Source organism: Diadema setosum, chromosome 20, assembly GCF_964275005.1.
Source record: "Diadema setosum chromosome 20, eeDiaSeto1, whole genome shotgun sequence".
NCBI lineage: Eukaryota > Metazoa > Echinodermata > Echinoidea > Diadematoida > Diadematidae > Diadema > Diadema setosum.
The window spans coordinates 16,093,497-16,107,489 of record NC_092704.1 but is presented as its reverse complement, the minus strand read 5'-3'; the positions used below and the strand labels follow the sequence as shown (position 1 = coordinate 16,107,489).

The window sequence follows — 13,993 nt, the reverse complement described above, 5'->3', positions numbered from 1 at the left end:
ACCAAACATGCGTGCATACATCGACAAACGCATAGCAAGCTTGCTTAGTGTGTTGTCGTCTGCAGAAAACCGCCTTCGCCTCAACTCCTTAGTATTGCTAGCGCCCAGTAGAAGAATACTGTGCGAAAGCGTGCCTCTTCACCGACCACGTACCATCACCGTACTACGTGTTGTAAACGGTTATCTGTGCTAGCCTTCATATCGAGGAAATGTCTTGTACTTCTACTTCTGTGTGTATTAAACATACTGTTTAAGACATTTTAATTTGCAGTCATTCTTCTGTTAAAAAAAGGAAAAGAAGAGGAGGGTAATTTCTTTTTTCCACATATTCAACAATATAAGAGCAAATTGTTCCATGATTCTACAATTTTTAAACCTCGTGTCTGAAAAGAGAATAGGCAATATGAGTGTCAACTTTTATCCAATCATAGCCCAGCGAGAAATTTTGGCGCGAAAAGCAAAATTGGCACATGAAGCCCAATTAAAAGAGTGGCAATGATATTAGGAGAATCTGTGCTCACTTTAGTTTATATCATGTGTTGTGACGTGATAAGACGATGTCATCACATCACAACTTTTCCAACAAATATACTGCAGTATTTGTATGTAGGCGTATGTAATGTATGCAGGCCTATCACAGTATATAATACATATCGTCTCTAGGTCCGGATTAGTGAGGTGGGAGTGATACTCCACCTCGTGATCTGTGTTCAGTGGTGTCCAAAGTAAAATATGGCATATTACATTATGACCACACGTTGTGTCAAACTTCTCAAATTTATTGAGGAACGTTGGCATAAATCTTGTGATTAGTGCAAATTATGATCATAAGGTACATTTCTATTGTCAGCTAATATACATGCTATACTGTACTGCACTGCAATAGGAGAGTGAGAGTATATATCAACAGAGTAAACATACGTGATAATTATTCTCTGTTACGAAAACGCGGAAGACATTTACCCGAAAAGTGTATGATTTGAAATTATGAATGGAGAAAATAATGATTATTAGATGCACATCAGTGGAGTTTAATAAAAAAAAAGAACGGTCAATCTGTTTATTGAATCCACACATGTCTTAGATTATTTCCCCCTTAAGCAACATAATGGGTCATATCTATCCCTCTTCCTGATGTATAAAGGGACTACCGTGACACAGCGATGAAGACAGCAGATTCTCAATGGTGCAGGTCACTGGTTTGAATCCACTGATGGCAACGGTTTTACCTTATTCCGGGACCTTATTTTAAGCAATAATCTACTCCTTCTGAGTGCAAGGGGCTTAAAACCGTTGGTCCCGTAATAGCTTGCTCATAAGCATTTAAATGCTTTCTCAATCGTCATATATATGTAATCCAACCAAACAAGGAGACGCAACTCTGTCACTGGGCGTCCGAATCTCGTACACTCTAAAAAAAGCATAATATTTTAGATGCTGTCACTCCTCGAACCTTTTGTAAATGTTAAATTTAACACTCGAAAAGTTGGATTAGCCGATTTATTATTTTTTATTTTGAGCTAAATGGTAAATCCAACATTTTGAGTGCTATATTTAACATTTACACACGGTTCGAGGAGTGACGACATTTAGAATGTTGAATTTTACTAGCATTCCATTTTTTAGAATGTGCCCAGTCGTCAGCGCATCCATAGTCAAAGTACACTTCGTGATTATCGTAACTGTTTGTCTGAAACTGTGTCTAACGTCTGTGTGTGGTTTTGTGTGCTTCTACATAATTACTTTCATACGAGAATAAGAGATTTGAATTGAATTGAACTAATCTCTCTTTATTTCTCATTTTCAGGACAACGACCGAATGAAACACATATAATTGGAAAAAAAGAATAATAAAAATCATCAATATTCAATTCGAAATAAATGAAGATAATCATACCATGGCAAATATTTGCTGTTATCGTCGTCCTTAGTATCAGATAAATTGCAAATCTTGCTAAGCTGCTTGGTTTAGTTTTATTTATGTTTTTCTCTAATTACTGTGACAACTTAACACAAAGTATGCAAAAACGTGAAAGATAGAAATCAATATACAAACTGTAAATTTCGTAACAACACTGTCTCTGATAACATAACATCTAGGGAAAATGGCGACATTGCTATCCATACGACCCATTTTTTTTTTTCAAATAGAAACACTAAAATGTAATGACATTTACACTTGTCAACATCTATTTTTCATGCAGAAATACAAGTTAAACCAACACTTTTCGGTGTTTGATAACCTCTTAATCCCTAATTCCAACATTCATTCCTACCCAACTCTCATTTTGACTGATTATTATTTCGAAAACCCTATTCGATTCATTCAATTCAGTTCAATTCATATATTTTTTCATTCTTCTTTTTCCAACAAAACATAACACAGAATAACAAGAGTTATCATAAAAGTGTACATTCGACTTTGCAAAGGATAAATGATACAGGTAAAGATATATGCATGCATACTGGCAAAAAAAAATACAGTTACGCTTCAGTTGAGGAAAAAGAAAAGAATCGAGAGGTCCACTTAAAAGCAAGCTTGTATATTGTGAATCACTCAAAGAAAAATCTTATGAAATACTTACCTGCAAAATTACTACTTAGCACAGATATGATTTAAGACAAGACGGAACAAAACAGGAGAAACACAAGAACATGACACGACGCGACAGAATAGATGGAAAGAATGGAAGGAAAGAAGGAAAAAAGATATTGTCTGAGCAAAAAAAAAAAAACCAAACCAAAACAAAACAAAAACCCGAAACAAAAAAAAAAACAAAACAAAAAAACAAAATCTTTAAAACATAATGTGGAATTCATGGAATACTTTGTTAGCTAGGTGCATAACGATAACAAGTGTGTGTGTGAGTGTGTGTGTGTGGTTTTTTTTTTTGTTTTGTTTTGTTTTTGTTTTTGTTTTTTTAAGGATAAAAGTAAAGTATACTGCTTTAGTTAATGAGTAGTTCCAGACATTGGGTTCGTAATGTCTGATTGATTTCTGGGCTAAATCGATTTTGGGTAATTCACGAGGTGATACAATGTCGAACGGCAAGTTTCTGTATATGTGAATACCGAGATTTCCGAATCTAAGCGGTGTTCAATGATATGACAAAATCAGACCAAAAATAGCTTAAGCACCATTAACACTACTTGAACAAGGGCGCCGGAAGCGGGGGGGCAGGGGTGGCACTTGCCCCCCCAAACAAAATGTTGGGGGGGCAAAACGAGTTTTTGCCCCCCCAAAGTGCCCCCTGTAACAAATAATTAATCACTGATTTAAAGACCAAAATGAACAATAAAGGCATATTTCTTGTCTAAATGTTGTAATTTCGTAACTGAAAATGTAAAAATTTTCGCCCCTAACGGGGCGAAAATTATAATACACTAACAACAAACATTATTGTATCTATACACTAATAGTAACTTATAAGTAAATTTAGTGTATAGCCTCGTGTCCTCGAGTGTGCCCGCTGAAACATACCTTTAGTACATTTTTCATTTTCTTCTTTGCTTTCTAGCAGTATAAGAATATTTTTTTATTGTTCGAACGATGCGATCATGTTTAAGCTTTTAATGAGTACATTTCAGATAAATTGCAAAGTGAAAGTAGCTCGCTCGTTCTGCCCGTACTTATAGTAAAATGAAAAGTCTTCATAAGTTATTATCATAGTCCTTCGCAGTGATTTCTTTTACTGGGTTTAATGCCTCAGAAATTTAATTTAAAATGCTGTATAAAAGCGACTTTTATACTCTGTTTTTACAAAAAGTCCCTACCGTGGGAGGGGGTATCCCCCTCCCACACCCTCCCCCGCTCGGTCGCTTCGCTCCCTCGACGAGGATCTCACACCATCACATAATATACCCCCGTATTTTAAGATCATAGTCCTTCCAACTGTTTTTTTTTTTTCAATATGTTAATTCCCTAGAAATTTGCTTTTAAATGTTCTATAAACGCGACTTTTATACTCTGTTTTTACAAAAAGTCCCTACCGTGGGAGGGGGTGTCCCCCCTCCCACACCCTCCCCCCGGGCCGCTCGGTCGCTTCGCTCCCTCGACGAGGATCTCGCACCATCACAGTATTAATGTACTCCCGTATGTTATGATCGTAGTCCTTCCAACTGATTTTTTCAATATGTTAATTCCCTAGAAATTTGCTTTAAATTCTCTGTAAACGCGACTTTTATGCTCTGTTTTTACAAAAAGTCCCTACCGTGGGAGGGGGTATCCCCCCTCCCACACACTCCCCGCGCTCGGTCGCTTCGCTCCCTCGCCGAGGATCTCACACCATCACATTATTATGTACTCCCGTACGTAATAATCATAGCCCTTCGCACTGATTATTTTTCACTATGTTTAATTCCTTAGAAATTTGCTTTTAAATGGTCTACAAACGCGACTTTTATACCCTGTTTTACAAAACCTCCCTACAAGGGGGGGGGGGGAGGTATCCCCCTTTCCACCCCCCCCCCCCCCCCCCGCTCGCTTCGCTCCCGCGCCGAGGATCTCACATCGTCACATAATGTGCCCCCGTTGAGATTTTGCCCCCCCAAAACCAGAAGTGTTCCGGCGCGCTTGTACTTGAACACTACTTGAAGAACACAGTCTTATAGACAAATCTTATTCATTAACACTTAATTAAAACAGCATGGTAGATAGAAAAAATGCTGTGGAACTGACGTCGCACTTAGTATTGAAAGAATATCTCCACATTGTCGCTTACAACCTATACAAGAGGAATTCTTGTGTTCCGGTATTTCAAACCGATTAATTTCTACGCTGTGGTGAGCACAACGAATCGTCGATGGTGGCAGCATTAATACGCCATTTCTCCTCGCACATCTTGTGTTATTACCGCTTACTACTGCAATGTTGACAATCACAATAATGCTTCATTAGCTTGTTTTTATTTACATATGTGATGCGCTGAATTTTCCAAGTTTCTTCATGAAAGATGGAATTGAATGGGTCTAAAAAGTATGTGTTCTAATTTTTGGCAATAATTTCCCTGTAAAACAATAAAATACAATATGATACAATACAATCTTTTTACAGCGCGAAACGCCGATACTAGTTCGTTATTCCGTCTGAATCACACAAAATCCGTGTACCGAGATGTTCGTTCGTCCGAAATAAAAAAAAAAAAAAAAAAATTGTGGGGTTATTCCGAGGATTCGTTATTTCGAAGGTTCGTTGATCTGAAAATTAGATAAAGTTCGGACTAGCGAACCTTAACTTCAGAACAACAAACCTTAGCTCGTTTAACACACCTTCGGAATAACAACTTCATTTTCCCCCATTTTCGGACTAACAAAACCTTATTTCATCATCGGACTATTGAACCTTCAAATATTGAACTGCCACCAGCAAAGAACATATACCTAGTGATAATTTGGTTTTACTTTATGAAGGCGTTTTACCTTAGGTTTTTACTTTACTTTTAGTATCAAAGGTTTTTACTTTATATAGGCTTATAATTAATGTACATACCTCAAAACAAACAATATTCAAGCATGTAGATACTAAATATCGTAAAATAGTTGTCACAATATATGTACACACACACACGCACACAAACAAACAAACAAACAAACAAACAAACAAACAAACGATATAATTAAGTGGCCAAACAAAGTTTATCATTGTGTCTGGTAATGCCATGGTATCATTTCTGCGGCAATTAAAACCAAAACCGAATCACTGTGAATTAAATGAAAAACGAAGATCTTAGCAGGATTTGGACGAAAGTGTAATCAGGTCAAGGTCAGATATCAATTGTAAGTGAATGGATGACTTGTTTTGGATGATATATCATAATCCTATCATCGCCCTGATTCAGAAATAGTCTTATTATAAATACAAGGGACAGTTTCAACGTTATATGCTACGAGACAAATCTTATAGATCATGTAGATTACTCTAAAGATTATATAATTGGAACATTTGTTAGGCGTTTAGGCCTATACATTATCTTCTCCTTAATGAGTTACCATGACAACACAAATTGTGATCTTTATGGGGTGCTGGCAATATTCCGAAACTAGTAATTTAGAATAAATGATTTTAAAAGTGAACAATAGACTTGTTTACTGTCACTACGTGCATATGATAGCGACATAAAATCCGGTTTACAGGGCTCTTGGTTTGATTCAGGGTATAGGAAGATTTCCTTCTTGGATTTCGAGATTGAAGCCTTAAAATGTTCATTCTCTTACAAGAAAAAAGAAGATTTTTTTAAAAGTTCGACAAATTGTCATATAAATTGTGATTTTTATTTCGTTTAACATACGACAAATCTCCATGCGTGGGAGCCTATCATTGATGTGAGACCTGTATTGCTTCTGAGTATATATCAGAAGCATTTTTTTTTTCACTGCACGCGCATTAGACATGGAGGTTATAGGAAATCATATAGGCGACATACCCCCAGACGTGCTGTGTGTTTGCTATATGACCTAGGATATCGGTTTTGACAAACCGACTAATTCAATATTGTTGACGATTAGATGGAGGGGAATATCCTTTCTTATTTGCCAAATCTAATGCTCTTCGTGGCTAAGAGAAGAGATAAAGGCAGAGGCATAACTCCCACATGATTGCTTTCTACCTTGAATTCAGTTTGTGTATTACATAAAGCTTTCAGTGCTCCTGCTAAATAGTGCAGATAATCTACATTACTTTGATATTCAAAAGCACTAACTTGAATAACTGAAAATTACTTTTGACTTTAGCCTCTAAGTGATTGTGAAAGGCCTTTTTTTTTGTGGTACACAGTACTTTCCTTCATTTTTTTTTTCCGCAACCACCAATTAGAAAAAAGAAGAAGAAGAAATGTAGCAATAAGGTAATTCATCACTTACTTTATCTATGTTTAAAGCTGATTTTATTGGATTTTCTCTGTTTCTATAAAGTTATTTACCTATTTTACCTACAACATTTATATGTTAATGTCATGTTTGATTTCAAGCTTTGTTTTTACGTAGGTACAAATCATGACCATGCCTTTGTGTGCCTTTTGGTTAGTCAGTGATCTTATACTAAGTAATATGTAACCATGTTATCCCGGCTTTCTCTAAGATTCCTGTTCTTGTTCGAGTTGACTGTATTAAGCAGATTGAATGAACTCGCACCAAAACGGTAGACGCTTAATTCATTAAATTGAATATAAAGCAAGGAAATAATATTGATTTCAATATTAGTTTTTGTAATGTATTTACCAACGGAGGCTTTATTCTCAATTTCATTCCTAAGTTAATCTTTCTACCATTTTATTCGTCTTATTTCATTCTATTCATTCGAGTTTGTTTAAACTTATTTTTTTTTTCCTCTAAAAAATCACATCCTTGTCATGCAAGCGAAACTAGTGCATTGTGGCAAAATGTACTGTTTACGATCTACTACAGTATTAATATGTATTAGGTGTCCGGGGGTGTTTCATAAAGCTGTTCGTAAAGTTACGAATGACTTACGAGCGACTGGTGATCAGTTCTTGTACTGAATTATGGAAATTCTGATAAGTATAGCACATCAGAACTGATCACCAGCGCTCGTAAGTTGTTCGTAACTTTACAAACAGCTTTATGAAACCGGGCTCAGCTACCAGGTGCGCCCTCACGCAGTCTGATTTAGTTAGTGTTTTTATTTCACGCGCGGCTGGGCAAGCCGGGTACCTCGCAAAGTCCCTTTAATTTTAACGTATCTGCTCGCATGTAGTGGTTTTTAGCCTTCTTTACCTCGAAGTAGCTGTGTTGCGAGTGATCTCTTACAAACAAGAGTATTTTATGTACACATAAGGGACAGGCGACACTTTGGAAAGCCCAATCTCGTGTTCCCGACAACTTTGGTAAGTTCTCGATATCATGTTCGATTACCGTCGCTGTTCTCGAGTGACAGCGAGTTTCCCACGGCCCCCTGCACTGGCCTGGCGGCGCAGAGGGCTGGCCTTGCTCGCTCGCTGACAGTTGCATTTAGAGGAGTCGTTATAACACACGTTGCACGAGTGACGTGAAGGTAGCACGACACTGCATCGACAACGTTCAAAGTTATTCCTTCTTCTACGCAGTTTTCCTCAGACTGGGTTGTTCTCCCGGTAGAGACCGTGTCTGTCTGTTCAGTTCCTAAGTTTGTCGACAGAGCTGTTATTTGTTGACTGGCATACTTTATAGTCTAGTTTTACTTCTGATTAAGATTGGTGGGAGTGACGTTTTGGAGTGCTGTTCAATTAGATCAGGGGACTTTTGATGCGTGAAACCCAATACAAATGTGTGGTGGGTGGTGTCAGTGGGGCACAACATGGCACCTTACTGTAGCTAGCTTGTTCATCATGAATATTTTGTGTACTGTTTATGAAATTGTATAACATTTAGAAGGAAATAGAAGTTCTAGGCATTAAGATTGGTACCATAAATACTTTATTGTTAACAGGCACCATTGAATGATCAAGTAATACCAATCAATGGTCATGGTAAGCACTATGTGACTGAGTGAAAGACAGATCATGTCTAGATTCTAAATGTATACTAGCCCAGCTACAAGTACAACTGTAAACAGTGTAGGTACATGAGATGGCATTGGACGGTTGTAATGGGCTGTGTGCAAAGTGTGTCAAGGAGTATGAATTTGAGAAATAGGAATTCTAAATGAGCAGCATCAGATTTAAGTGTGAATTGATCTGAATGAATTGCGAATGTGATCATGGTGTTGCAATGCAGTGTAACTTGCTCAAAGCAAGATCAAAGCCCGTTTGTGACCCCCAAAATGGTTAATTACATTCACTCAGTTCGATTAACGTATGCCACAGCCCCTAACTTTGTTTGCTACTAGTCACTTCTTATTCATGAAGTCGTGCAGTACGATACACATGCAGGGGACTGTGCTAGGTCATATCAGAAAAGTCTGGCCTCACTTGCATAACTGGCACAGGCCATGCAACAGCAAAGATCACGGTGCCCTGTAATTGACCTTTCCAGAGCCTGGCTGTGAACTATCACATCGTAACAAGTCCAGTGCAGTGTATGGCATCTATAGGCATATAGCAGTATCCTGCTCAGCTCAGGGCTGCTCTAATACTGCTGTTCAGTTTCTCTGCCTTACTCTCTCTCTCTCTCCGTCTTTCTCTCACTCTCTACACTTCTCCTTCCTACTGTCATTCAGTCAGTATCTCCCAGTATATCATGGGTGTTTGCACTCATGTATTGGGAGTATGTATTGCGTGTAGACGGCGTACACATGTCATATGACAGCAAACATTGCATACATGTAGGTAAATACTGTAGAAGGCTATGTAGTAGCAGTCAGGGGAATGTGTCTTTATGCTCGCTTTGCTGTTAGACATCAGAAGAGACCTCGTCTTCCTGAAATTCCATGATTACAGTTAAAAAAAGATTAAGATATTTCACTGTGTCATTATTGCAGTAGGTCTATTTTGTTCACATCTTTGTGACATTTGGAGTGCTTGAAAATTTTGTTGATGTTCAGCAGTACTCAGTGCAGATAAGTCACATTTCTTCCCAAAAGGTAATGATATGTGGCTACTGGCAATAAACATTGACATTTCTGCCAACATTTCCTTCACAAGCAACTCAGAAGAACGTACAAAATTACTGGACATGTATGTGAGAGGTATTAGTAGTCAAGGTTAATCCAGTTTTTTCATCAGACATGAATAGTCCTATTGCATTTTTGAAATTGATTTATACAGTGTATTGAACAACATGACTTTTTAAATACATCAACTCATGTTAATTTAAGGTCTGATAAACCCTTAAAATTTTAATGCAGTGGTTAAGTACAAATTGTATATAATTATAATTTGTCAAATGTTTGTAAACTTTCTCTAGCCCCTCATGTACAATTTGTTGTTTCATATCCATTAAAAAAATAAATCATGTTAGTTGTACCCTGATTGCAAACATTATACCACAAATGTCAAATGAATGAAGTGTCATATTTCATAAAGAATGATAATAACATAATCTTATTCCCTCTTATCCGTTCATTCAGTGGCATATATCAAAAGGGATATGGCCTACCACAAATATTTTTTTTAAAAAAAAATAGTTTTGCAAACTTTTGGCTTGTCTTGTCTATTCATGCCAGGGCTAGAAAAGGGATATCTTCCCTGAATTTACTATGCAGTCGTTTAGATCACATTGTAGACAATGCGTATTTAGTTTGTAGCATATGTGCAAAGCTTATTGAGTAGTGTGTGGTACAAGTGTGCTAATGAACATACTGCCAATTGTAAAAGTTCAGGATTCTGTTCTTGAACTGTGACTATTGCTGCTCACCTGTAAAATAAAGTCCATCATTGCTTTATCAGAATGGTGCAGTTTATGTTCAACTGTACATGTGTATTAGATACACACAGCTTCAATTGATGGTTTGACAAACTTGTAGAAATATTGCATTACAATTGATATCATGTCTAATGGCTCTGAAGACCTTGACCATGAATGCCTCTGGGCTTGGCCTCCTGTTGAGCTATTCACAGAGGTGAGGTCTTGTGTGTGTTATGTTTTGTTTTTAGACTGTATGTGGGTGGACGAGGGGTTGAAGAATAATTTGGAATTCTGGGGTTGAGGGATAGAGTGTGGTACTGGTGAGAGAGATTTCTATGAGTTTAGCTTATGCTGGTTTATGTACCAGTTATTGGTAACTACACACATAGAGAGTGTGTGCATAAGTTTCTCTCATAGTGCAACATACCAACACAAATATGATATCTAGAGTCTAATGTCAGGCTGTGTGAGAAGGGACAGTATTAACCAATTGAAGACTAGTCTTGAGGATACTGGGGCAGGTGTCTATGGGAAATGTGTGAGATTATAGCAAATCAGCCCATTCTCAATGGGTTAAGCCTGGCTGAGGAGGCTAAGGTACAGTGTAGGCAATAGATGCAAATGTCCCTTGGGCATACTGTATATTGTCTTGTGTACATCCATTCAGCCAACAGTACTCATTATTCTGTTTATCCACATCCCAAGGGTTTACTGGTGCACCAGTAAATGGCATTCTTTTGTGATGTACAATGTACTCCCAGGTGTACATCAAGTATACCTAGTATGATGCCGAGATTTGGCCAGTTTTGTTCCTATTCTGGTTCTACTCTGGGGCTTTCACATAGGAAATGTCTGTTTGCAAAGCACAGCAGAATAATCAACTGCTGAAGGATGTGATTGTCAACCAGTTACAGTACTAGGGGTAGATCTATGTGAATTAATATCACACCATTGAGATGTTACGTTCTGTTATGCAGACATTAAACACTGTAGGGTCACTTATATTCTAATAATTGATATTTCAAATTTGACTGAATTGTGTAACATCTTAAAGTAAAATCAAAGTATGGCAGCTATCATTTTCTGACATTCCCGTCAGACCAATTCTCAGCAGTGATAGATTCAGGAATATGAAATGTCTCAAATCCTGAATGGCGAACAAGTGATTTTTGTTTTTTTCAGTTCGAAAGCTTGACTTCACACATCTGTCTTTTAAGGCTGGAAACCCTTGGCAGGTCTCAGACAAGCGCTTGGGTTGTCATGGATACAGCTCTGGGAAGGAAGTCTGCTTGGATTTGTGTGTATTGATAAACTTCTGTAATGTAGGCCTACATGTGTATGTGTGTATACAATGCTGCACACTGGCACTAGTCCGACAGTCCCTGACCAGTAGAAATCACCGTCAGACCAGTAACTTTTTCAGGAAAATACCAGTAAAATATGGAAAAACTAGGTACCTACTGGTTTGACAGACAGGTCGGACCAGTAAAAAAACATGGGTTAGTGTGCAGCCCTGATGTGTGTGTGTGTGTATTCTGTAGGTGGCATAGAGCTTCATAGCATGAATTATATCACATTTTGGAGCAATTGGATTTTATTTGAATTTTATGCTACTGCTGGTGCCGATTAGAACAAAAAATGCATAGAGACCCCAAATATCACAAGCTATGTCATCAAGTGTTGGACAAAAAAAAAAAAAAAAAAAAAAAAAAAAAGGGAAAAAAGGGAATGTGAAGCCCCTGTGTAACTGTGTAGACGCAGAACCCAGAGAAGGGTGCATACTTGTGTGCTGTTCAAAGCCTTCTTTGATTTGATTGTTAAAAATTCACAAAAGTGAAGATGGAGTTGACTCCATCAACTGTGGTAAAACTGGGCATGGCAAACCTCACAGCTATGATGAACATGCTTCTTTTTGAGGACTTTGATATTTTCCACATATTTTCTACATTTAACAAAACACAAGGTGATTTTTAACAGTAAAAAAAGTTTTTTTTTTTTCATTATATATATGTACACACACACACACACACACACACATGTATATTATATCGTACATTACAGTTCTCTTTTCCTCTTTCTATTAAGGTACATAAACACGAAAATAGATAAAAGGGAGCTAGAGAGAGACTGAGACCAGACAGAATCTGTCTGTGTGAATAAGGAAATCCTTTGGGGGGCTCAGAAGACCCGCAGGAATTTCCCAAAGTGTGAATCAATACTGCCACAAAAGCAAATCCGGACCAGGCCTTTGTGGGGTAATCCTCTGAAGTATTGACCTATTTGCCCGGTATCCATTCATGCAGTGGAAGTGGTCGGCCAGTGATTGAGGGCAGGGTCTGCTCTTGTCCCAGGCACAGTTACCTGGGAGGGATGGGGCGGGGATGTCTCACTGACCCTTCAGGAATAGGGGACCGTCACTTTTCAAGAAGTAGGTCTGCTTTGCCAGTCAACGTTTTGACAAACTTTGACGCCATTGAATAATCGAAAAGGAAATATTTATGCTGAAAAAAGAAAGACAATCATATTTCACTGTGCTATTAACTCTTTGCACAATGACCTTGCGTACAGATTAATCATTATTCTTACATGTTGAGTATTGGTTGTTTCCCTCCATACTTTGCAAACTTGTCTTAATTTATCAAATGGAATTCATTTGTAACAGTACAACTACTGGTACTCAAAGTCAAAATGCATGTTTGCAAGTGCAGTACCTCTAAAAGTGTAGGATAGGGACAGGACAATAATAAATTCACTTTCCCCAGCTATTTCAGTTGATGCCGAGTCTGTGCTGTCACATGTGTCTGTTACCTTCAAATGTGTTTTTATACATGCCAATAATTGGTAATATTTGTATGAGTGGAAGGTACTATAAAACCAGAAATTTTTGTATGTATGAAACTTTCACAAATTTCATGAGGAGCCACAGTTGGTAAAAGTAAAATGCATGCAATAATAGTATTTTTCTACACAATGCATGGAATGTCAATGGCAGTTCACAAAAGTTTCATACCACAAAAAAGACCATCGGCTCCCATTCGCCAAAGTTTCATGCTGCGAATATTTGTGGCTTTACTGTACATGTACAAGTAGGTACTACAGTGGTTTGTTAGCCATAACCAGTAACAAACTGATATCTGTAAAAGTTTTAAAGAATCAGATCTCTGTTTTCACATCACATTACTTGTGTTTTGGGCACTTAGAAGTAAACGGACTAAATAACTAAAGTCTTGCATTGCTAGATATAGGGAAATGAAGGATTTTTGACTTGTGGATATGGATCTGAAAATATCCACTGTTAAGTATTCCTCCATTTCACCACTACTACAACTTCACCTTTGGAAGGAGATATAGACACATGATCCCTATCACCATGCACTGGTTTAGAGGCCAGTGAAAAAAAGTTTGAAACTTCTGTATCAAACCCTCACAAGTTTTTGGACATTCCAGTTTACAGGCAGCACCTCCCACAGGTGACCAAGCAGATTCCTTGTGCAAAACTTGTGAGGTAATCATGAGAAGCAGAGAAAGCAGAGAGACATGCAATGTGGTTTTGCAGAACTTTGCTATCATGGGCAGCTGTATGAAAAACCGTGGATACTGAACAGACTCACAGTAAATAAGCCAGTCTGAGTGTAATAGTACATGACCCCAGAGGGATGCATGACATAGTGTACGACTACACAAATGTACACCATTGTTTCTGGTGAGAGCCTAA

The 13,993-nt window shown here is 37.8% G+C and overlaps 1 protein-coding gene across 5 annotated transcripts in view; it reads left to right on the top strand.

The window, feature by feature from the left end:
- The first annotated feature begins 7,667 nt into the window (after positions 1 to 7,667).
- Positions 7,668 to 13,993, top strand: part of LOC140243716 (RNA-binding motif, single-stranded-interacting protein 2-like) — a 540,753-nt gene continuing 534,427 nt past the window's right edge. For all 5 annotated transcript variants that reach the window (XM_072323379.1, XM_072323381.1, XM_072323378.1 and 2 more), the window contains exon 1: positions 7,668 to 7,841. The gene's annotated coding sequence lies outside the window, so the exon portion shown is untranslated. The remainder of the gene's footprint in view (positions 7,842 to 13,993) is intronic.